This window comes from Neoarius graeffei, chromosome 13, assembly GCF_027579695.1.
Source record: "Neoarius graeffei isolate fNeoGra1 chromosome 13, fNeoGra1.pri, whole genome shotgun sequence".
In the NCBI taxonomy this organism is placed as follows: domain Eukaryota; kingdom Metazoa; phylum Chordata; class Actinopteri; order Siluriformes; family Ariidae; genus Neoarius; species Neoarius graeffei.
In genome coordinates, this window is record NC_083581.1 from 36,424,200 (window position 1) to 36,450,728 (window position 26,529).

General features: G+C 44.3%; 1 protein-coding gene across 3 annotated transcripts in view; it reads left to right on the plus strand.

The window, feature by feature from the left end:
- Positions 1-26,529, plus strand: part of LOC132896664 (cyclin-dependent kinase-like 5) — a 201,651-nt gene that overhangs the window by 797 nt on the left and 174,325 nt on the right. Inside the window, exon 1 of one of the 3 annotated variants that reach the window (XM_060937650.1) lies at positions 68-346. The exons of the other annotated variants lie outside the window; for them this stretch is intronic. The gene's annotated coding sequence lies outside the window, so the exon portion shown is untranslated. Of the gene's footprint in view, positions 1-67; positions 347-26,529 lie in introns of those variants that run through there. 3 annotated transcript variants of the gene reach the window in all.

Consider the following 26,529-nt stretch of genomic DNA (forward strand, 5'->3'; position numbering starts at 1 on the left):
GTGTAGGCTGCTGGAGGTCACAATGACATGTATCTCACTTGATCGTGGAGGACGGTGGTGGTGGTGGACGGTGATGGTGGTGAAGATATGGACCTTGCTTCAGCACATGAATCCCAGCAAGGTGTAATTACGCTGTGAGATGACTGCTGCCGTGACTCACAGTCCAATCATTAAGAAGCAGACCCTAAAAACCTGTACATGTCAAACCTGAAGAGCAGCTTTCGGAGATGACAAGAAAAAAAGCTTACGGAGAATGTCCGCATGGTGGATCAGCTTTTCTTGAGCCTGCCCTGGCTCTATTCTGGATGAGAGGAACATCACGAGGAGCTGTTTCTACAGTAGGGATGTATGCTGGTCCGGATCTCTGGAATGGTGTAGATTTGAATGACTAGAATGTTTAACCCCTTGGCTACCACCCGTAATTAATTGTAATGTGCCGGGCATATAGGTCAAAATTGGGATATTTTGATAATCTTTCTCTAACTTGTTCAGAATGTTATATTTTTAGAAAAAATCACAAAAAAAAAACACTGTTGGAGAGTAAAAATAACTTTAGTAATCAAAAACATCCAAGACAACAGGTCTTGTCAATGAGAACCTGTCCATAAACATGAACTACTAGTACTTGAAAACACAATGTACAAGGGTCCGTGTATTCCAAGTAACTGGGTGCCATTTTTATGATGGTCTTTGGTACGACCCGACCATGAATAGAACCCACGATCGAGAGGCAGACACGCTAACTACCAGGCTAACTCGCGGTAATGTGCCACTGTGAAGTAAAAGTAATGTGCCATGTAAAGAACGTAAAAGGAGATGTTTATGACGAGTAGCGTACGTCATAAGGCACAGCGGTAAAAGATTTCATGACGTACGTGACTCGTCCAAGACCGTTGAAGGGATTAAACACATGTACACATGTGTTTACAAACCGTCATCATCACGCGTGTGATATTTCACATGTCTTAGCAGCTGTAGAGCTTGCAGAAAGGATAAACAGACTAGCAATAGGATCTCATGGGGTTCCATCAAGGGGCGACACGGTGGTGTAGTGGTTAGCACTGTCGCCTCACAGCAAAAAGGTCCTGGGTTCGAGGCCAGCGAGGGCCTTTCTGTGTGGAGTCTGCATGTTCTCCTCGTGTCTGCGTGGGTTTCCTCCAGGTGCTCTGGTTTCCCTCACAATCCAAAGACATGCAGGTTAGGCTAATTGGTGGCTCTAAATTGATCATGAGTGTGAATGGTTGTTTGTCTGTATGTGTCAGCCTTGCGATAATTTAGGCTACATCCACATGGCAACGAGATTTTTTTTTTAAATATCGCGTCCACATGGGCAACGGATCAGTAAAATATCAGGTTCATATGGCAACGCAACGCTTGCTGAAAACGATGCAATACACATGCCACGCCACTACGTGCGCTGTAAGACGGTCCCGTCGGAGACACCAGAACAATAGAAGAAGTAAGGACGCATGCGCATAAACCCCTTCTTCTGTAGCATCAGCCACATAAAGTTTTGATTATTAAACAGTAGCGTAAAACGAAAGATGCGGAAAGAGGAATGAATGGGGGTAGATGGAAGCCGGTACGCCAACATTCTGATATCTTCCAGAATTCTTTAATGGTCCGAAATAAATTGAATGCTACACGTTGATGAATTACTTTGTTCTTCTACGCCCTTTTTGAGGAATGTATTGTCGGACTTAAACCAACATCTGAAGAGGTGAGATCGCTCCTTTTTTTTTCCTATTTTTGCTGGCGGGATTGTTTTTGTTTTTGGAAAGCGCACAGGCGGTGCGCGGTTTGGTACTGCTTCCGCAGTGTTTGGACTAAAGACTCTGCCCTAAGGGGTATTCTCTCTCTCTCTCTCTCTCTCTCTCTCTCTCTCTCTCTCTCTCTCACTTTGCACCATTACAGAATAAATATTCACAGTGAAAATATTTTGTAAGCGCGTTTCATGAACCAAGTTATAGGATTTGTTGACAACTCGCATCGAGTTCGTTACACTTCTACCCGGCATGAAGCACTGGCAGTCATGTGGTTGTGACGTCATCGTAAACAAATCCGTCCTACTCATCCAGACGACTTCGCAACGGCGCCGTTGCCAGATTTTTTCACTCTGGAACCCGTTCTCAAAAGATTTCATTTTGGGGCACCCAAAACGCCGGTGCCGTGTGGACGCCAGGCCGAAACGATAAACAATTTTATCAGATTCACCTGAATCCGTTGCCGTGTGGACAGGGCCTTAGTGACTTATCCAGGGTGTACTCCAGCTCTTGCCCAGAGTCAGCTGAGATAGGCTCCAGCTTACTCGCGACCCTGTACAGGATAAGCGGCTACAGATAATGGATGGATGGGGTTCCGTCAATGCTCAGAATGTTAGCAAGGCTCAGGCTGATTTCTTTCTAGCCCAGCCTGTAGATTCATGCAGTGTATCAGTGACAGTCATGCCAGGTGATTACACATATATCTGATGCAACGTCTAGATCTAGAGTTAATCTCCATTTGGGCTGACATTTTTCATCCCACATCAGTAAGTCGTCATCAGCAGCAGCGTGAGCAAATTTACCAAGCTTGCTTTCATCAGAAATGTGGCATGAAAACCACTTTCCAAAATCAACCAGTATCAGTAATGGTACTGTAACTCCATTGCATCCATTGCTCGATGATCCTACTGTACTCAGAGCTGAAGATGCGTCTACGCTTCTGTTCTGTTCTTCATGTGGTCGATCAGTGCTGTTTCTGTGCTGTTGTGCACAATGAGGAACGGCGCCAAGATTCATTTTTGAACCTATTTGCTCATTCTGGCTTCTGTTATATAAGGTAGGAGGATGATTCATCGATTAAACCTAAGTTAGTAAGGGTTTTTTCTCTTCATACTTGGCCTTTGCTTTCGCAAAGTTTATCATTAAGAAGCAAACATGTATTTACATTTTCAAAGATATTATTTGAAAAGCTGTATTGGTGCATCTTCAGTATACAGTACTGTGCAAAAGTCTTAGGTACATGTAAAGAAATGCTGTAGACCTTTTTTAATGGCTTGAAAAATAATAAAATGAAACGTTTCAGCTTTATAAAGTACTATAAACAGTAATCAGCAAGCCATAATAAATGAAATAAAGGCAATATTCGGTGTGAGACGACTCTTTGGGGTGGCACGGTGGTGTAGTGGTTAGCGCTGTCGCCTCACAGCAAGAAGGTCCGGGTTCGAGCCCCGTGGCCGGCGAGGGCCTTTCTGTGCGGAGTTTGCATGTTCTCCCCGTGTCCGCGTGGGTTTCCTCCGGGTGCTCCGGTTTCCCCCACAGTCCAAAGACATGCAGGTTAGGTTAACTGGTGGCTCTAAATTGACCGTAGGTGTGAATGTGAGTGTGAATGGTTGTCTGTGTCAGCCCTGTGATGACCTGGCGACTTGTCCAGGGTGTACCCCGCCTTTCGCCCGCAGTCAGCTGGGATAGACTCCAGCTTGCCTGCGACCCTGTAGAACAGGATAAAGCGGCTACAGATAATGAGATGAGATGAGATGACTCTTTGCTTTAAAAAAATAGTACTCTGAGGTACAATGAGTGCAGTTTGATGCGGGAATGAGCTGTAGGTTTTACTGAGCATCTTACAGAACCAGAACCAGTTCTTCTGGACACTTTGACTGTCACACTCGCTTCTTCATTTTGCACCAAAACCCAGCAGCCTTCATTGTGTTTTCTTTTTTAATCTGAAAAATGCTCTGTTATGTAATATGCTGCCCAGATACAAACTGTTTTTGTTCTGTAACATTTAATTTTGTGCTGGAAAACGAACGTTTGGACTCTGAATTGTTTTTGTACCGACTCGATAATGTAGAAGTCATAAAATAGAAATCTATAACAAAGTTTGTATGGAAGAAAACAACAACCCAGAGTGCCTAAAACTTTGCACAGTATTGTACATGTACATATTAAAAGTCAGAACGTGATGCTTGCGGATGATATTGTGATATGTGGTGAAAGTAGAAAGGAGGTTGAGTTGGGTTTGGAGAGATGGAGGTATGCATTGGAACGAAGGCGAGCAGGAGCAAAACAGAATACGTGTGCGTCAATGAGAATGGTAATGAGAGTGTAGTGAAGATGCAAGGAGTAGACGTAAAGAAAGTTGGTGAATTCAAGTACCTGGGGTCAACTGTGCAGGAAAATGGGGGCTGCGATAGTGAGGTGAGAAAGAGAGTGCAGGCAGGGTGGAGCAGTTGGAGAAGGATTTTGGGAGTCATTTGTGATAGGAAAGTTCCAGCGAAAGTGAAAGGTAAGATGTATAAGACAGTAGTGAGACCAGCTGTGATGTATGGATTGGAGACCGTACCCTTAACGAAGAGACAGGAGGCAAAGTTGGAGGTGGCGGAGTTGAGGATGTTAAGGTTTGCGATGGGAGGTTGGACAGGATAAGGAACGAAGCACATCAGAGGGACAGCACATGTGGAGAGCTTGGGAATTAAGCTAAGAGAGATGAGACTGAGATGGTACGGGTACATCCTGAGAAGAGATGCAGAGCATGTGTTGAGGATGGAGCTGCCAGGCAAACGAAAACGAGGAAGGCCAAAGAGGAGATACATGGATGTGGTGAGAGAGGACATGAAAGTGGAAGGTGTGGTAGAGAAGGATGTGGAAGACAGGGAGCAATGGAGACGAAAGATCCGCTGTGGCGACCCCTAATCGGGAGCAGCCAAAAGAAGAAGAAGACATATAAAAAGTCAGAATATGATTTTGTTTTTCTTTATATGTGTATCTGGCTGATTTTGCAGTACGCATTTGATTTGTATCTTACAAAATTCAGTTTTGCTACACGTATTTTAGAGGACATTATAGGTCTGTGTAGTTAAACATTAATAGAGCATCCGTGTCACTTGTACATACAACATGGATAAAGAAATTTTTTTTTCTCCAAGTCGGCTCTCTTTACTGCAATTCCGTCTTTATCTCTTGATCTAATCTGCTACGCTGGTTATGAGTCAAATTTGCTAAATTAGTAAGCAGTGTGTTAAAATAATAATTCGATTGCATGGTTTCCATAGATTTGCAGTACTGCAATTATTACATGTAGATACTCTCAGATTATATATATATATATATATATATATATATATATATATATATATTACTCCAATGATCTGCTTATAATATTGTGTGTGTGTTGATAAGTAAAGAATAAAATACTTAGGGACATGCTGTTATTGGAAAATAATCAACAGTGCAGTGGTATGAGTCAGGCTTGTAGTACTCGAGTCCAGGACTCGTGCCCTAATTTTAAGGACTCATGACTTGACTTGGACTTGTGCACTAATGACTTGGACTTGGACTCGTGCATTAACTGCATTCGGACTCGTAAATTGGAGACGAGGACTCAGATTTTTTTTTTTTTTTTGTAACATGCCATAATAATTTGGCATAAGATATTTAGATCTACATTAATTTTTGTACTAATTTCGTGCAAGAGTGTCACACCTGTGCGCCTTGGCGCGTGCATCAGATAGACTCTCGGGCGCGCTCCGGACAGTGCGCACGCCAATCGGACTCTCTTGTGCGTGCCATGAACGACTCGCACCTGCACAGGATTAAGGCACAAACAGCGTGCGTATATAAAAACTGTGAAAACACACTTACTATGCGAAGTATTGAGTTGTGGTGCTGACACGTTACCGAGCCTTATTTCCTTGTTTGGTTTCCTGATCCCTGATTTCCTGTTTCTCGTCTTTGATTCTGTTGAGTCTACGATAGCCTGTTTGTGCCTCACTCGACCTATTGCCTGTTTCACGATTTTGCCTGCTGTTCTGGATTGTTTACCGTCTTCACTTGTATTAATAAACACACCTTCTGCACTTACATCCGTCTCCCAACCATCTCTGGCAGAATACTTCACACTCCCTGACAAAGAGAAGCACATTCACCTGTTCATACGGCATGTTCAGGAACAAACTAATGTTAATGGCACTAAAACAGCCACCGTCAAATGGTGCAGTTGGAGTCTTGTTCTCGGACTCGACTCAAAATTTTCTTGAATGACTTGGACTTGAGGGCGGCACGGTGGTGTAGTGGTTAGCGCTGTCGCCTCACAGCAAGAAGGTCCGGGTTCGAGCCCCGTGGCCGGCGAGGGCCTTTCTGTGTGGAGTTTGCATGTTCTCCCCGTGTCCGCATGGGTTTCCTCCGGGTGCTCCGGTTTCCCCCACAGTCCAAAGACATGCAGGTTAGGTTAACTGGTGACTCTAAATTGAGCGTAGGTGTGAATGTGAGTGTGAATGGTTGTCTGTGTCTATGTGTCAGCCCTGTGATGACCTGGCGACTTGTCCAGGGTGTACCCCGCCTTTCGCCCGTAGTCAGCTGAGATAGGCTCCAGCTTGCCTGCGACCCTGTAGAACAGGATAAAGCAGCTACAGATAATGAGATGAGACTTGGACTTGACTCGGGCTTGAACACTGGGGACTCGAGACCGGACTCGGACTTGAGGTTTAGTGACTCGACTACAACACTGGTATGAGTTACTGTTCCACCTAGAAGTTTGTTAATGTTGTGGACTGTCCAGAAAACAAGGTAGTTCCTCTTATCATGAACATACCGTATGTTATAAACAGCTATAAGCATGTAGCTATAAACATTCGTTCTGCCACCAGGCTCTCTTTTGTTTCTCTTGAATTTAAAAATTCTCAGATTGTCATGTTACAGAGAAACTGAGAAACGCGAAGTCCTGAAAATACTTTGCAGCTTTACCTCAGGCTGTTACAAAACACTGACACTGGAGACTCCTTCCAAAACAATGTGAAATAAACATGGCTTTACAGAAAAGATCACGATATCAAGGGTTAAAGGTGCTGACTGCAAAGGCATGTGAAATTTTCAAATTGTTTTTATTGTGCATGGTATTTTCCTATGTCTTGCAAGAACTATATCATGCGGACGAGATGTGATCATTTTGATGTTCTGAGGGTCATTTTTTTCCATTTTGAGACCGTTTTCCTACCTCTTGAGGTAAACAGTATGGCCCTATGGAAACAGCTGAACATGAGTTTGAACAAATTCGCATAACTATGGAACTGCGTCACACCAAGATGGCGATGTGCGGAAAACATCGTGACTCTGCATGGACCTCGGAGACTTTTAAGTCGCAGGTGTGTAATTTGTGGTTGACATTTGCGAATAGATCCATGAAACAAAAGACGAATATACCTTTTCTCTGTTACTGCTTTTGTGTTATCGTTTCTTTCTCTGAAAGATCAAAACATTAGGTGCATAACTCCATACTCGCTACCGTGGAGTCAAGCCCAGGCATTCTAAGGCTAAGATAGCTAAGCGCTAGCTAGAATGATTTAGTTATCTGTCCAGAAAAATGACATCATCTAGCCTTGCTCTATCTTGCACTCACTAGGCAGGCTTTCCTTTTCTTTTCTCCTGGCTTTTAGCTGGAGGGAGAGCAGAGTCTGCCATGTTTGCCCACACGGACTTGTTTTGGTTAAAGGGGAACAGAGGGCAATATATAGAGTAAATATAACAATAAAACACACATTAACGAACCTTATTCAAGACTTACAAAAGTTTTTTGTTCTAAGGTTGGAAAGTTATAGTGTTTTGAAAGTAGCTCGAGCAAACTATTTCCGCAGTTTGAACAGCCCGCCATGATATTAATTTTATCCAATCAGAATGCACGTTCATTTTCTCTGCGTAACACTCATGACGTATGTGCCCAGTTGTGTTGGCTCATTGAGGTTGGGACTAGCACGTGTGAAATACCTGTTTCTGCCTCTTGCGACGATTTCGCAAGTCCACGGGTGGCGCCTATCTCATTGCAGCAAATAAATTCTGCTGGACTCGTGAGCAACTCCACGTTACATTTTCCGCACGAGCACCACGCCGTGTCACCTGCACGCAGACGCTCTGCCCCACGCTCGCCATGCCCATGGTCAGCATCAGTCTCATCCTCGCCGTCATCCGAGCTTTCATCACCGGAGTCGAGAGTACCTCTCCTAGGTTCAAACTGGTACCCTTCTAAGCCATAGCCTGCTTGCAGTGTGTCTTGCGGGATCTCTTCGTATGATTCGACAGAGCTGTCGCTTTCACTTGATGCACCCGACGCCATGATTACACGCTTATCTCCTCTATTTCGGAGAGTTCCGTTAGTGCAGTGGGTAGCGCTGACGTCACGGTCTTTTAAAAATGGCAACTCTTGTGCGGTTTAGCGTATAAAGTATTATATTTACAATTACCAAGATATTTCGTTGTTTTCTAGTATATAAATTTGATAGAATACTTAAGAATACGTTACTTTGTCACATCAGCAACTGTATATATTATATTTGGTACCCCTTTAAATGTACACTGTAAAAAAAATTAGTCAAGCCAACTTAAAAATGTAACGCAACCTGCTGCCAAAGGATTTTGAGTAAAGTCAACTCCGGGCCAAATAGTTGTGCTGACTTGCTCTTTTAAGTCGACACAGATGAGTATTTTATGTTGACCTTACTTTATTGAGCAAGTTCAGTGCATTCAAATTGTGATGTTGAAATAAAGTGAAATAATCATTCCAATTAACTTGGAAAAGCAAGTTGGCACAAAAAACATTAAGTTATCCTAAAGTATTCTTTTTTTTTGGGGGGGGGGGGGGGGGGGGGGGGGCTTTTTCCACCTTTATTGGATAGGGCAGTGTAGAGACAGGAAATGAGCAGGAGAAAGACGGGGAGGGATCGGGACATGACCTCAGGTCAGAATCAAACCCAGGTCCCCAGATTTATGGTATGGCACCTTATCCATCTGAGCCACAACACCCCAGAATGTTCTTTTAAGTTCACATAGAAGAGTATTTTATGTTGAGTTGACTTGACTTGCCTTTAGAAGTTCAGTCCAACGAATTGTTTAGTTGAAATAAATTGAAATAATAATGCCAATTAACTTAGAAGAGCAAGTTGGCACATCATGGTTCTAAGTTGAGTTTACTCAAAATCCTTTGGCAGCAGGTTGCATTACATTTTTAAGTTGGCTTGACTATTTTTTTTGCAATGATATAGTGTGCATTCCATTTTTTAGTTAACACAAACCTCTCAACACTTAAGTTCTACTTCACTTTGCCTATTATTACACAAACAGAAACAAATACCGACATACAAGGAGGGAATTCCCTGGCCTCTGTTGAGGAAAGCTTAGGGCCTCTGCATGCTCTTGCGACAAGGCTTTCGCAGATAGCTTTTCGCAGACAGTTGTAATTTATTGTTGAGCGGGGAGTATAGGCGTGCGCGATGTTATTCACTGCCACAACGCAAGGGGGCACGAAGTCGCGAAATCGCTAGGAGTAGTTGGTGGGTGTGGTTAGTGGAGTGTTTATCCTCCGGTTACTTATAATGACTAGAACTGGAGTCGTATAGATGTCCGTACTTCCTCACTTCCTCGATCAACCGCTCTTCGTGCTGCTCCATCTTCACTCGTGTTTTTAAAAATGGCGGTCGTGAAAACAAACCAAACCGGGAAAGTAGGGAAGCGGAAGTGCGTGTACAGCGGATGTAGAGTGGATCAATCAGAGCCCTCTTGTCTGCGACGCTGTCTGCGAGGCTTCTGCGGTGGTCACAATTTTTGGGAGGTGCGCGCAGAGCGTCTGCGAAGGGGGGGGGGGGGGGGGGCTACGCAGACGCCATCTGCGACACCATCTGCGAGGACTGGGTTGTCAGCATAAATTGGCCTTTAGTCTACAAGTAGACTCTTATACAACGTCTCGTGTCAGTTTCCACGGACTTCTCACTCCACCCGACCGTTGAAACTTTTGAACTTGTGAAGTGCGCATGCTCGATGGCATTGGTTAAGGGGCGTCAGTCAGCACTTGAATATATAAGTTCACTTAACTTAATTTTCCAATTCCTATGAACTTGTGGCGAAGGAAAGGCGTCTCAACTATTTTTTTTTAGTTACTTGAACAATTAGAAGGGAAATTTGTTCATTCAACTTAGAATCCTTTTTTCACTCAACAGTTTTGCAAGTTACATTTTTTACAGTGTAGGTCAAACACACCCCACGGTGGTCATGTGATATTGTTGCTCACTTACTTTGGCAATCTCCAGAATCGTAAATTGTGGGACGCTTTTTAACTCGGCAAAACATTTACACATAGGATACACCGTGTGTGCAGCAGCGAAACATCTCAAAACTCCAGCAGCTATAGAAATAGATAATTTTGCCCAGAATTCAACTTTGCAGTCAGAACGTTTAACTGTTTTTCATATTAAATAACACTGTTTTTTTTCTTCATTTGTTTATTGTTAGCATTAGACTATGTCGAGCTGTACAAGTTTCTGTGGATTAGCTGTTATTCCATCCATCCATCCATCCATCCATCCATTATCCGTAACCACTTATCTTGTACAGGGTCACAGGCAAGCTGGAGCCTATCCCAGCTGACTATGGGTGAGAGGCGGGGTACACCCTGGACAAGTCGCCAGGTCATCACAGGGCTGACACATATGCCGCTTTTCCACTACCATCGCGGCTGAGTTGGGCTGAGCCGTGCCGTGCTGAGTTGGGCTGAGTCAAGCTGAGTGGGGCTGTTGGAGTTGCATTTCGACTACAACCGTGCTGAACCGTGCTGGCTGGAAGTGGGTGGACACATTGGGTGGAGTTAGCGAAAGTGGGTGGACGTCACGTGATGTCGTTAGGCGGCGCAAACAGTGACATCAGTGATCTTTTAAGCGGTAGTCTCACGACCCGGATAGTAAACAATAAACATGGAGGACATGGAGTCGTTAGTGTTGCTGGTCTTGGTGCTGTGGCTTGTTGTCACCGACAACGCCAACAGATACTGGCAAGAGCGTATAGATGAGGCGAGGTGCATAAGGCTTCAGAAATTCTCGTAATTCGTAATTAGGGCCCGAGCCCTATGGGCGAAGGCCCTATTGTTCTTGTAAGAGTTCACTATTATTATTCTTCCGTCTTCTTTATTTTTCTCCGCTGTTGGGCCATTTTCGGGGCACTTGCCATGGGCGAAAACGCACGAAATTTGGCACCAGTTCCGAGAATTGCCACCGCTACTCAGACCCAAAAGCCCAAACTTGGCCGGGGCTCAGGGCCTCTATAGCGCCCCCTAAGTCGTTGTGATTTTGGTCTCCTGCATTAAGGTGCCTGGTTGCCATGTAGTTTGTAGTAGTGGCATGCCATTTGGTACCCTTATGTATCTCACTAAGCCGGAGAAAAATGTAATGCCAATGCATTAGGCACGCCCAACAGGAAGTGAGGTAATTTCACTTTTGTGCGAAATGCATGGCCACGAAGACGGCGCAACTCCTCCTAGACCGTTCATGGGAATGTCACCAAAATTGAGACACATCATCTACAGACATGGCTGACAAAAGTTACTAAATACGTTTCACGTAGGATTAACCGTTCAGAAGTTATACGTCAATCAATTTTCGATGCAAAATTTTACATGCTTAAAAATTCATAACAAATCTTCTGATTGCTCAAAACTGCTCATACTTCACACCCAAATCACTCATTGGGCTTCTGACATGTTAGCCAATTTCTGTGATATTTCGCCACTGGGGGCGCTATTTTTGGGCAAAAAATCCAATCTTTCCTCAAATTTGGTCAAACTTCACGGCCACCCTCTTACTACCTCCCATGTCATGTATACCACATTTTGGGAATTTTCGTCCATGGGGGGCGCTGTTTTTGGCCGACGCAATTGCTCCAAAACGGGTTTTTGGTAAATAATTCCATAATGCTTTTCCTTCACACCACTACCTTGTGATAGTGCATTGCTGTTGTAGACACTTACTTTTCCAACTCATAATCGCTCATGTACAGCATAGCGCCACCTACTGACATGGGAAAAACCAAAAAATTTATTCTTCAAAAATCTATATCTCATCTTCTATTTACTCAATTGTCATCAAACTTCATACGCAAACTCTTCATAGCTCACCTGACGTCTACGCCAAATTTTGTGCACTTTCGCCCCTGGGGGTGCTGGTTATGGCAAAAATGATACTGCAGCTTCTGATTTGTCAAACTTGCCAAGCAAACTCTTTACAAGACCCTTATTGGGGCGCTTGCCATGGTCGACAACGCACGAAATTTGGCTCCTTTTTCTTAGACTGCCACCGCTACTGAGAACCAGAAGCCCAGATCCAGGTGGGCCTCAGGGCCTCTATAGCGCCCCCTAACTCGTTGTGATTTTGGCCTCCCGCATTAAGGTGCCTGGATGCCATGTAGTTTGTAGTAGTGGCATGCCATTTGGTACGCATATGTATCTCACTAAGCCGGACAAAAATGTAATGCCAAGGCATTAGCCACGCCCAACAGGAAGTGAGGTAATTTCACTTTTGTGCGAAATGCATGGCCACGAAGACGGCGCAACTCCTCCTAGACCATTCATAGGAATGTCACCAAAATTGATCCACATCATCGACAGACATGGCTGACAAAAGCTACTAAATACGTTTCACGTAGCATAAACCGTTCAGAAGTTATACGTCAATCAATTTTCAATGCAACATTTTACATGCTTAAAAATTCATAACAAATCTTCTACTTGCTCAAAACTGCTCATACTTCACACGCAAATCACTCATTGGGCTTCTGACATGTTACCCAATTTCTGTGATATTTCACCACTGGGGGCGCTATTTTTGGGCAAAAATTCCAATCTTTCCTCAAATTTGGTCAAACTTCACGGCCACCCTCTTTCTACCTCCCATGTCATGTATACCACGTTTTGGAACTTTTCGTCCATGGGGGGCGCTGTTTTTGGCCGCCGCAATTGCTCCAAAACGGGTTTTTGGTTAATAATTCCATAATGCTTTTCCTTCACACCACTACCTTGTGATAGTACGTTGCTGTTGTAGACACTTATTTTTCCAACTCATTATCGCTCATGTACAGCATAGCGCCACCTACTGACATGGGAAAAACCAAAAAATTTATTCTTCAAAAATCTATATCTCATCTTCTATTTACTCAATTGTCATCAAACTTCATACGCAAACTCTTCATAGCTCACCTGACGTCTACGCCAAATTTTGTGCACTTTCGCCCCTGGGGGTGCTGGTTATGGCAAAAATGATACTGCAGCTTCTGATTTGTCAAACTTGCCAAGCAAACTCTTTACAAGACCCTTATTGGGGCGCTTGCCATGGTCGACAACGCACGAAATTTGGCTCCTTTTTCTTAGACTGCCACCGCTACTGAGAACCAGAAGCCCAGATCCAGGTGGGCCTCAGGGCCTCTATAGCGCCCCCTAACTCGTTGTGATTTTGGCCTCCCGCATTAAGGTGCCTGGATGCCATGTAGTTTGTAGTAGTGGCATGCCATTTGGTACGCATATGTATCTCACTAAGCCGGACAAAAATGTAATGCCAAGGCATTAGCCACGCCCAACAGGAAGTGAGGTAATTTCACTTTTGTGCGAAATGCATGGCCACGAAGACGGCGCAACTCCTCCTAGACCATTCATAGGAATGTCACCAAAATTGATCCACATCATCGACAGACATGGCTGACAAAAGCTACTAAATACGTTTCACGTAGCATAAACCGTTCAGAAGTTATACGTCAATCAATTTTCAATGCAACATTTTACATGCTTAAAAATTCATAACAAATCTTCTACTTGCTCAAAACTGCTCATACTACACAAGCAGATCACTCATTGGGCTTCTGACATGTTACCCACTTTCTGTGATATTTTGCCACTGGGGGCGCTATTTTTGGGCAAAAATTCCAATCTTTCCTCAAATTTGGTCAAACTTCACGGCCACCCTCTTACTACCTCCCATGTCATGTATACCACATTTTGGGAATTTTCGTCCATGGGGGGCGCTGTTTTTGGCCGACGCAATTGCTCCAAAACGGGTTTTTGGTAAATAATTCCATAATGCTTTTCCTTCACACCACTACCTTGTGATAGTGCGTTGCTGTTGTAGACACTTATTTTTCCAACTCATTATCGCTCATGTACAGCATAGCGCCACCTACTGACATGGGAAAAACCAAAAATTTTATTCTTCAAAAATCTGTATCTCAACTTCTATTTACTCAATTGTCATCAAACTTCATACACAAACTCTTCATAGCTCACCTGACATGTACGCCAAATTTTGTGCACTTTTGCCCCTGGGGGTGCTGGTTATGGCAGAAATGATATTGCAGCTTCTGATTTGTCAAACTTGGCAAGCAAACTCTTCACAAGACCCTTATTGGGGCGCTATTATTATTAGGGCCCGAGCACCGTACAGTGCGAGACCCTATCGTTGCCATGTGTCCAATTCTGTGCTTTGTCGCCATTGCGGGAGTAATGGCTCTTGCCGAAGAAGCTGTGGAAGGTATTTCGCGGGGACGCATGCCCCCGCCCCCCTTGGCCGCTGGCGCGAGGGCCCGTCAAGGCCGCTTGCGGCTTTAATTCTTCTTCTTCCGGGTTTACGGTGTTTACAGATCCCAGCGTGCTCGCGGGGCGTGTGTGGGCATGTGAGGACACGCCTCCTCACCAATCAGTGCACAGGGGAGTGTCTCCTCACGCCCCTAGCCCCACTCGGCTCGGTTTGGCTCGCTTCAGCCCTACTCCAAAACCGTGCGAGTTTTGGGTGCTAAGCAGGGCTGAAGCGAGCTGAGTCGTGCTGCTCTGAGGTAGTCGAAACGCGAGCCATGTTGGGCTGAAGTGAGCTGAAAAAGGGTAGTGGAAAAGGGCCAATAGACACAGACAACCATTCACACTCACATTCACACCTATGGCCAATTTAGAGCCACCAATTAGCCTAACCTGCATGTCTTTGGAGTGTGGGGGAAACCGGAGCACCCGGAGGAAACCCACGTGGACACGGGGAGAACATGCAAACTCCGCACAGAAAGGCCCTCTCGGTTGCTGGGCTCGAACCCAGAACCTTCTTGCTGTGAGGCGACAGTGCTAACCACTACACCACCGTGCCGTACGTAGCTGCTATTATGTAACTATTTTATAATGAGAACAAACCTGCGATTTGAATTACATCTTTAACCACTGTCAGTCAACACCTTCTGACCAACACTTTTTTAGATTTGAGAATTCAACAACTAAAATGAGTGATACAGTATTCTGCTACAGTATATTCATTCAACATGACGCTGCCCTTTTGATCAGTGTTTTATGCTTGGGAGATACTTGTAATATCCCAGGACCTGAGTATCTCCTCAATCCCGGCTTTTTCCCCAATCAGAACGTTTGTTTCAGTAAAAGCTTTGTTCTCTCGACAGTATTACCACTTAACAGTCCTCGCTGAATCTGTTATTGATTGACATAACTTCTTTTTTTATATTAATGAAACCACTTCAACTTGAAATGAATTTCGAAACAAAAGACGAGTCTAGCCCTTGTCAAAAGAGAAGGATTTAGTTCTTTTATTATAATGGTGCTGTATTCAGACCACAGCCTATTTCTTAGCAGTTGAGGCTGTTTATTACCAAGCTCTTCAAATTGTTCAATTTCAAATTATACTCGAGTATCCTGAATGAAATAATGGATTTTTTTCATCTTTTTTATTGTTCATGAATTTTAGATTTGCATTTGTTACTTATTAGAAGGTAATAGTTATTATTCAGACATGATTATTTCATTCTAATACAACTGTACATATTATCTCATCTCATTATCTCTAGCCGCTTTATCCTTCTACAGGGTCGCAGGCAAGCTGGAGCCTATCCCAGCTGACTACGGGCGAGAGGCGGGGTACACCCTGGACAAGTCGCCAGGTCATCACAGGGCTGACACATAGACACAGACAACCATTCACACTCACATTCACACCTACGGTCAATTTAGAGTCACCAGTTAACCTAACCTGCATGTTTTTGGACTGTGGGGGAAACCGGAGCACCCGGAGGAAACCCACGCGGACACGGGGAGAACATGCAAACTCCGCACAGAAAGGCCCTCGCCGGCCATGGGGCTCGAACCCAGGACCTTCTTGCTGTGAGGCGACAGCGCTAACCACTACACCACCGTGCCGCCCACTGTACATATTAGAATGATATAATTATAAATGATAGGTTTAGGATCGAATATTATACTACATATTGTAGTAATGTCTGTCCCTTTTGCGAACACAAAACACTAAGCAGAGTTTAGAGGATTCCATTGTGGACTTTATTAAATACACAGACGGTTAAGCAGCTGATAACTGATTCACAGTCATTGGAGCACAGACTATAAAATATTATTGTAACCAAAGAGCTCAGACCAGCCGGTACAAGGGTATTCCAAATGCACCAAGAAGGTCACTAACACCATATACGCCATATGCCATATACTTATAAGTGAATTGGCAAGACTTCGTTAAACATAGGACACTAGCAAGTGTCATGTGAATTAAGTAATAAAAATCAGTTAAATAACCATACGGTGTCATGGTGGACTCATGGGTAGTACTGTTGCCTCACAGTTTCAGGGTTCCCAGTTCAATCCTGAGCTTGAGTTATTGTTTCTGTAGAGATTTTCATGTTCTTCCTATCTCTGACTGGGCTTCTCCTGGGTTCCTCTGGGTTTCCCAGAAACATGCCGGCAGGTAGATCAAGTGCACATGGATGGTGCCCTCCAATGGACTGACGTCCCACTCAGAGTGTATTCCAGTATCGCAGCCAATGTTTCCAGTATAGTCTCTGGATCCACTGCAACCCTTACCAAGATAAAGTGGTTACTGAACATGAATGAATGAATGAATGAATTAATTAATTAATTAATGAGGGAAGCCATGGCCTAATGGTTAGAGAAGCAGCTTTGGGACCAGAAGGCCACTGGTTTGATTCCCTGGACCAGCAGAAATGGCTGGAGTGCCCTTGAGCAAGGCACCTAACCCCCAACTGCTCCCCAGGCTGCTCTGGGTGTGTTGTACGTCGCTCTGGATAAGGGTGTCTGCTAAATGCCTGTAACATAATGAACTGATGGATGAATAATAATAACCATAGCAACTAGTTCAGAATATTAGAGATTGAGACCTGTTGTTGTTGAGTGTCGTATTGTTGTTTGTTGTTGATGACTAATCTACCCCCAAACTCATGGCTCCTGAAACCAACCACCCCCCCGACATTAGGGTCTGGAGTCTGGGAGTGGGAATGTCCAGATGATTTCTGAGTGATGGGATTTCTGAGTGATGGGTTACTCTGTCCCTTTCCGGTCAACAAGGTAATACAGATGTTGACCAAGAGAGAACTGCATCAAGTAAAGTAGGCTGCCTGCCACATCCAGCACAGGAGGTGGCTTAGCTCTAGGTATGGGTTCTTGTGCTGGAGAGATGAGATTGAGCAGAGATTCATAGAAGGTGGGAGAGATGTGAGGGGAGCAATGGGCCCTAAAAATTGTCCTGTTGATGATAAACTCAAGAAAAGATACCATTTATGTTTACTTGTTTGCAAAAAGATTTCCATGCATGGGACATGAACTGTCAATATCCTTAGTGTGCATTATGGAATACTTAGTTAAACACAACATCTGCTGGTTATACGGCTGTAGAAAGTTTAGCAACAGATACAGAATCTGTCAGTCATGGCTGATATTGTAGAAATGTACTGTCATGTTTGACTTTGGTTTAAAGACCTCAAAAATAGGTATTGGGATTCTAGATTGAGTAGAAATGATACTGTAAGAAAGGGCTACCAGAACTTAGGGCATAAAAAGGTGTACTGAATGCCTGGACGCCTGAAATGAATGAGGTATGGACCCACTGTGCTGTAAAATGGGGACATGGGTCTTAGTTAGGTGTCCAGTAGTGCTGGATCTGAATCTTGTGTCCTGACAAGAGCAGCAATACCTCAAATGACACATCATACTGGGAGGACATTGGCATCTTTGAAACCTGGTTTGTAGGTAAGTGTGAAGTTTAAAAAGCACAAATAATCAATAGTACCCATCATGTCTTTTGAGGTTTAAAGATTTGGCAGCTGTTCCATATTCAAAGTGTCTGATTGTGAGCCAGTGGTTCCACACTTCCAGGGCTGGTCTTTAAAAAAAAAGCTGTCATTCCCACCATCTTCCATGGCACTGTGACAGAATGGCTCCTTAGCTGGCCTTGAAGGCATCCAAATCCATAATCCGCCTCTATAAAGGGCAAGGAGGGATCATGGTGTCTTGGGATGGAGGTGCTTCTGTAGAGAGCAACATGAGAGTTACAGCTCTTGATAAACTGGTTCATTTCAGTGGGATTAAACGTTAGCAAACCCCAGGACTTTGTAACTCATTGAAAGCGTGTAGTGGTGGCCAGTTAGTGACAGATTTTCATTTCCCCTTATCAATCTACCCAGTTTGTGTGCAGAGAATATATCAAAGGAAATAGATGGTGGGTTTGTAAAGCTCACACTTCTTTAGCTTGGCGTACAGACTGTCTTATATAAGGCACCGGACCACAGGGCACACACAGGAGACAAGTAGTTCTTCTGACGTGGAATAGATTAATATGTTCTCTATGGGCGGCACGGTGGTGTAGTGGCTAGTGCTGTCGCCTCACAGCAAGAAGGTCCGGGTTCGAGCCCCGTGGCCGGCGAGGGCCTTTCTGTGCGGAGTTTGCATGTTCTCCCCGTGTCCGCGTGGGTTTCCTCCGGGTGCTCCGGTTTCCCCCACAGTCCAAAGACATGCAGGTTAGGTTAACTGGTGACTCTAAATTGACCGTAGGTGTGAATGTGAGTGTGAATGGTTGTCTGTGTCTATGTGTCAGCCCTGTGATGACCTGGCGACTTGTCCAGGGTGTACCCCGCCTTTCACCCGTAGTCAGCTGGGATAGGCTCCAGCTTGCCTGCGACCCTGTAGAACAGGATAAAAGCGGCTAGAGATAATGAGATGAGATGAGATGTTCTCTATGTAATGTGCCATCCACCTATTTAGCATATGTCTAAGGAATTAACTGTTAACAATCACTGAGAAGTAGATGCACTAGTGCCCAGAGATAGCAATAGGTGTTCCATTTATGAATGCAAATTAATTTTGAAGTGCTGCAAATGTCTGTCTACTTACCTGTTTGAAGGCGGTAGGTCCTAAGGGTCATGGGTAATGATAATTTACTTTGTTAAAATGTAGGCCCCTGCAGTCAATGTGGTATTGAAAAAAAAAACCTAAAAAAATTAAAAGTGTGTTGCTGCTTAGGCAAGCTAGTGCTCTTTTTCTGTGTACTTCTTCATGGCCAGAAATGCTTACCTGTGCAGGCATGAAGCAGCTGGTAAAAGATTAATGGCACACTCCTAAAGCCTGTAAGGGAGCAGTTGGACCAATTTGCTTCACCCCAGTTAGAGCTTGATATGCAGGAGCCATATTAAGGTATTGCCTTATCCAGTTGTGAACCTTCTGAAAATTCTCAAGAAAATGCCCTTTGCCCAATACAACATCTGGATTTTTCTAGGATACCCACAGGAAACTGAGGGTTACAGGCTTATAAGGTAACTGGATGGCTAGCAAAGATTTATCCTGACTATGAAGTAGCCCAGTGTGCAGAGCAATAGAGAGTTGGTCTTGTGTATCCTTCCAGAACCAATCATGGCTGTGATTTATGGTACATTGCATCAGAAATCCCTTGCAATTCGCAGAGGAGTCTGGTGATTCTGTGCATATGTTGTGAAGAAGCCTCCAGGCTCCTTCAGGCTTCCCCTGTGTATACACAGCTGTTTGGAGTTCCACTGAGCCCACTGTCTTGGGTTGAGTCTCCTGTGAGTGGGAGGACTTAGCTGGGTAAATGGACCCAAACACTGGAAATCTGACAGATCACCTTTATCCCATCATTAAACTTTTCAATCCTGATGAGAGTGGTCTCTTCCAGGATGACCCTGCCCCCATTCACAAGGCACAAGGACATGGTTTGACATGGTTGAGTGTATGCTATGGCCTTCACAGTTATGAGACGTCAACCCTATTGAACACCTCCGAGAGATTTTGGACTTGTGTTAGACAACACTCACCACCACCATCATCTTCAAAATAGCAACTGAGGTTATGAAAGAAGTGTCCACACAGTAGCATTCCAGGGACTTGGAGAATGCTCACTGTAGCTCATCATGGCCCAAAAGATTTTCACGCACACTTGGTTTTTCCTAACTGATCAGCCCATGCTTAGCATAGAATGCACCCATATTAACAGGGATACCATTTGTTTCAATTTATATTTTAGCTGATATCAACATGTGGTGGCACGGTGATGTAGTGGTTAGCACTGTCGCCTCACAGCAAGAAGGTTTTGGGTTCAAGCCCAGTGGCCGACGGGGGCCTTTCTGTGTGGAGTTTGTATGTTCTCCCGTGTCTGCAGGGGTTTCCTCTGGGTGCTCAGGTTTCCCCCACAGTCCAAAGACATGCAGGTTAGGCTAATTGGTGACCGTAGGTGTGAATGTGAGTGTGAATGGTTGTCTGTGTCTATGGTCAAGTTTACATTAGACCGTATCTGTCTCGTTTTCTTCGCGGATGCACTGTCCGTTTACACTAAAACGCCTGGAAACGCCGGGAAACAGGAATCTGCCAGGGTCCATGTATTCAATCCAGATCGTGTCTGGTCCGGTGCTGTGTAAACATTGAGAATACGCGGATACGCTGTGCTGAGCTCTAGCTGGCGTCGTCATTGGACAACGTCATTGTGACATCCACCTTCCTGATTCGCTGGCGTTGGTCATGTGACGTGACTGCTGAAAAACGGCGCGGACTTCCGCCTTGTATCACCTTTCATTAAAGAGTATAAAAGTATGAAAATACTGCAAATACTGATGCAAATACTGCCCATTGTGTAGTTATGATTGTCTTTAGGCTTGCCATCCTTCCACTTGCAAGTGGTAAGTGACGCGCATGCCCAACATGCACTGAGACCACACACACAGCGGCTCAGTCCCAAATCACTGCTCGTGCGCTATACTCGCGCGGTCTGCGCAGGGCCGGAGTGCGCACCCTCCAGAGGGCACTCGCTGTTCAGGGCGGAGTGATTTGGAGCGCAGGATGCCTGCGGAGCCGAGCGTATCTGTGTATTGGCGTTGCTGTGTGCACGCGAATCGTGTATTGGCGTTGCTGTGTGCACACTAATCGTTTTAAAAACGTTAATTTGATGATCCGCTGATACGGTCTAATGTAAACCCCACCTATGTGTCAGCCCTGTGATGACCTGGCGACTTGTCCAGGGTGTACCCCGCCTCTCGTCCATAGTCAGCTGGAATAGGCTCCAGCTTGCCCGTGACCCTGCACAGAATAAGCGGTTATGGATAATGAATGAAACTTATTACCGAGTGTGCGTGTGCATAGCTCTTAGACTACTAACGTTTATAAAATTATCTACTAGGTTTTCTTGACGAAGTGCGTTAGCTCGATACATTAGTTACCTTAAAATGGACGTCAGGTTTTATTTCACTTCAGAAAAGCGTTTCTGTAGAGCTGTACAGTCTTCATTGCGTCACAATCCCTCATTTTGAATGAGCCATAGTGGCTGATTGTCAAGAGCAACATACTGAGTCAGAGAGCTGTCATTTTCACTCAACTGGCATTAACAGGAGAATTTTTTTCTCACCTGCCCAGCATTTGCTACACTTACTTGCTGTTGTGCACTGCTAGCAATGAGCATGTGCTAGCATGTGTGGAATTTTATGCTTAAGACGTTTTATAGGTTGCTTGTATCGTAGAAAGATGCTGTAGTTCCTTCTCTTGATCTTGTCACAGAGCACAGGTTTGCAGCGTGTTTTGTTTTGATTGTGAAATGCATTCAAATTGCTGTTATTTTGTGTCGTCTGTTTATTAGCGCGACAACGTACATAAGTAATAGTATTACTTAGGATCAGATGATGGTATCAGATCTTTTTTTTTTTACAAATCTGAGTAAATGAGCAGAGTATTGGAATCATAATGATAACAATAACAACAAGAAGACAGAGTCATCTATATCCCTCACCCTGTATACCAACTATATACCAAATTGCAAGATATTATTTGTCACATTTTTCAAGTTCTGCTGCAGGAAACCAACCCTACCTCTTTACACTGACCTCAGCAGCCCATGGCTAAAGCCTACCGGACCTTTGGTCCAGGTGAGCTAAAAAAATAACATTTCTCCCATTTCTTAGTATCAAAAGGCACATATACAGTACGTTACTTAACACTTTCAAGACCGTACCACTCAGTTTTCAAGTTCTGCTCTGGAAACAAAACCTACGCCTAAGACTAACCCGAGAGACTAAATCTGAAATTGTTTCTATGGAAACATGAAAAATTTAAATTTCTCAAATTTCTTAGTACGAAAAGGCACATCTACATCACCTTCTTAACATGTTTACCAAGTTTCAAATCCGTATCATGAATAGTTTTGGATATATGCTCCGGAAACGAAAACTGCTCTTAGAAACTAAGTCAAAATCTATTTTTTATGTAAAAATTTGAAAAATACTTTTTTTCAAAAATCCAAAATAGCAAAAGGCACCAGTTCACATGTTGCTTGATATGTATGCAAAGTTTCATGAAGATCTCTTCAGTAGTTTTAAAGATATGGAAATGAAAACGTGACTGGACGGACAGACGGACGGAACCCGTTTCTATATCCTCCGCCAAACTTTGTTTGGGTGGGGGATAAAACTTCGTTTGGGCAGGGGATAATAATGACATGTGATTCTCCATATGGCAGCACGGTGGTGTAGTGGTTAGTGCTGTCGCCTCACACAAAGAAGGTCCGGGTTCGAGCCCCGTGGCCGGCGAGGGCCTTTCTGTGTGGAGTTTGCATGTTCTCCCTGTGTCCACATGGGTTTCCTCCGGGTGCTCCGGTTTCCCCCACAGTCCAAGGATATGCAGGTTAGGTTAACTCAGCTCATCTCGTTATCTGTAGCCACTTTATCCTGTTCTACAGGGTTGCAGACAAGCTGGAGCCTATCCCAGGTGACTACAGGCGAAAGGCGGGGTACACCCTGGACAAGTCGCCAGGTCATCACAGGGCTGACACATAGACACAGACAAACACTCACATTCACACCTACGGTCAATTTAGAGTCACCAGTTAACCTAACCTGCATGTCTTTGGACTGTGGGGGAAACCGGAGCACCCGGAGGAAACCCACGGGGAGAACATGCAAACTCCGCACAGAAAGGCCCTCGTCGGCCACGGGGCTCGAATCCGGACCTTCTTGCTGTGAGGCGACAGCGCTAACCACTACACCACCGTGCCGCCGGTTAGGTTAACTGGTGGCTCTAAATTGACCGTAGGTGTGAATGTGAAGGCTCCAGCTTGCCTGCGACCCTGTAGAACAGGATAAAGCGGCTAGAGATAATGAGATGAGATGAGACTGCATAGCATCTACTGAAAAACATGAACTCAGAATGAAATATTCTTCAAAGAGAAATACACCCATGAACAGCCATCAGATTTCACCTCCACTCCTTTTTTCCCTAATATTTTTTTTATGAATATTAAGTTCTTGAGATGCATACTGGAAGAGATGGAAGCTACAGTATTTGCTTAATGGATCCACCATTTTTTAAATTCAGCTTATGATGCGGATCATTTGAATACAAAATGCTTTTATGCATTCTTGGTTTTGAACACCACATACCACACAGAGAGACCTACTGAATGCAGTTGTTTGATAAAATACGAAAAAAAAACATCACTAAATTATTCTTATTAGAGGCCGAGCTTGGCATCGCTGGTTCTGACTGACAACCCTGTCTTCAAGCAAACCCATTTGCATGGCGTTTGTCAGAGCCGATTCACCACCGGCGCTCTCGCGCTGAGCGATGGCGATGCCTCTGGATGGTGCGAATGAGCAGCGTGGTGTTCTTCCACTGCCTCGGCTACAACAGCCCATTATGCCTGGCGAAGGGTGGATGCTGAATTCTGTCCTCAAAGTGGCAAGAGATAGGCTACAGAAAGATATGTTGACTGCACATGAAGATATTATTATGACTTGACATTTTGAGAGAAATTAAGCTCATTTTGACTCAATTACTTGTGTTTAGTATACATGTGTGGGTGACATCAAAGACAATTTCGATGTTCTTACTTGTGGGTTTGACAATATGATCATTCTTCACGCACTATGACTAATCTAAATGCCTTGTAAGTAAGTAACCTTACTTCTCTCTCTCTCTCTCTCTCTCTCTCTCTCTCTCTCTCTTGCAATCATGACAGCCAGGAAAAAAAAATTAAAGGTAAAATCCATCCTTGACGGCCGCCAAACCAATTTCTATAATCAGTGAAAATGATTCAACTCACAACTGACATTTCTGGTTTAAGTACTATATTTCACGAATGCTTTCTGACCTGCTGATTATGATGTCAGTGGGCTTGAACCCTCCCTTCATCTCCTTCATCTCTATCTAAAGAGAGCGATGCTTTCTAAGCAGTGCTTCAGTCCTTTCGTCTGTCCTGCTTTCTCATCTGCACACTCTGCTCACACGGATCAGCTTCCAGCGCTTCAACTTTCACGCTGACATCACACTCATAGGTCACTAACTAGCCGAGCCAAGTCTCTTCAGTAACTCAACACAACTGAGTCATAGAGCTGCACTGCATTATGGGACTTTGAGATCAAGCTCTGCAACAGCATCTCCATGACGTCGACGCTGGAGTTCTTATTAATATGACGTTAAACGCAACTGGAATAATTCTTTAACAGTCAGCAGTTGCTTTCAGTAAAGCAGCGGGCTGGCACTGAACGGAGTTTAACGTAGCTTTGTGTTTTTTCTCGGTGGCCATCTTGGCATGATCGTGCCTCACAGTGTCAGACATTTCTAAAGGTCATTTTTAATAGCTGATGTTCGCCAAAGTGTCTGCTTGGGTCTGCGTTCTGCATTTAACTGGCTTTCTGCTTCTGCGAAGAAGTCTCACCTGAATAGCTAACGCTGAAATGCTGCTTGCGGAATATTCGTTTTGTGGAACGTAAATAGAATTTTCCACCCGTATCTTTTTAAAACACGAGCAAACAAGACACCGATTTTGCGCAAAGCAATCCCCTTCCTCCGAATCACAGGTGTGTGGAATGAATGGAGCAGGATTTTTATATTTTCCAATTCTGCTGTCCTAAAGAACCAACTCAATCCTCACTTCTGCTCCTCATAGTCATAGAAGCTTAGCAGATCCAGATGTCTCTGTAGAGATTAAGCAGGCTGGAATTAAGTCACCGGACGCTTTCTCTGAGTCAGAGTTACGCAATCGTTTTCATTCAGCAGTGACCTCAAACCTTTTGCACACACTCATAATTCATGAAGAGGCATGTTTACCTCTATCAGGAAGGAAAAGGAGAAGGAGGAGGGGTGTTTTTCTGCTTCTGATTCGGCTTCCTCTGCGTAGAGCGAGCAGCAGGGAGACACTGAAACGCAACAGTGCTAGATGAGGAATTAAAACTTCTTTTTGCTTATGGTGGGATGGGATAAGAAGGAAGAATGCATGAGAACATGCGCATCTGCATGAGCGTAGTTTTGTCATTTGTTGGTTTAAAGTTAAATTCGTCTCAGATCTTAGGGTGTGCAAAGCAGTTTTTGAAAAATGAATGGAATTGGAAGCCGTCTCAGAAATGTGATCTCTCTATCATGTTTAAAGGAACAGTCCACCGTACTTCCATAATGAAATATGCTCTTATCTGAATTGAGACGAGCTGCTCCGTACCTCTCCGAGCTTTGCGCGACCTCCCAGTCAGTCAGACGCAGTCAGACACGCTGTCACTCCTGTTAGCAATGTAGCTAGGCTCAGTATGGCCAATGGTATTTTTTGGGGCTGTAGTTAGATGCGACCAAACTCTTCCGCGTTTTTCCTGTTTACATAGGTTTATATGACCAGTGATATGAAACAAGTTCAGTTACACAAATTGAAACGTAGCGATTTTCTATGCTATGGAAAGTCCGCACTATAATGACAGGCGTACTGACACCTTCTGCGCGCTTCGGCGGCACATTGATACGGAGCTCAGATATCAATGCGCTGCTGAAGCATGCAGAAGGTGTTAGTACGCCTGTCATTATAGTGCGCACTTTCCATAGCATAGAAAATCGCTACGTTTCAATTTGTGTAACTGAACTTGTTTCATATCACTGGTCATATAAACCTATGTAAACAGGAAAAACGCGGAAGAGTTTGGTCGCATCTAACTACAGCCCCAAAAAATACCATTGGCCATACTGAGCCTAGCTACATTGCTAACAGGAGTGACAGCGTGTCTGACTGCGTCTGACTGACTGGGAGGTCGCGCAAAGCTCGGAGAGGTACGGAGCAGCTCGTCTCAATTCAGATAAGAGCATATTTCATTATGGAAGTACGGTGGACTGTTCCTTTAAGTAGGAAGTAAAACTTGGTGGCATGCTGTCACAAGCCTCAATGTCAGGCATTGCCCGAATGCCCGATTTGCCCGACCAGGACGCTCGGGCAGAAATATTTTAGCAAGTTAGGCCCGTTCGGTCACACCTATGGTTGGCTTCTTTAAGCACAAATATGATTTTCGAGCGAGTACATTACAAAAAACAAGACGTATTAACCAGCATCCTTGTCTCTACTGTGTTTGCGTGTTGTTTTTTTCTTCCCAATTTGTAACGGTGATTCTGATTGGCTTGCTTCAGGAGGGCGTGCGCATTTGTGCTTTTCATCACTACGAG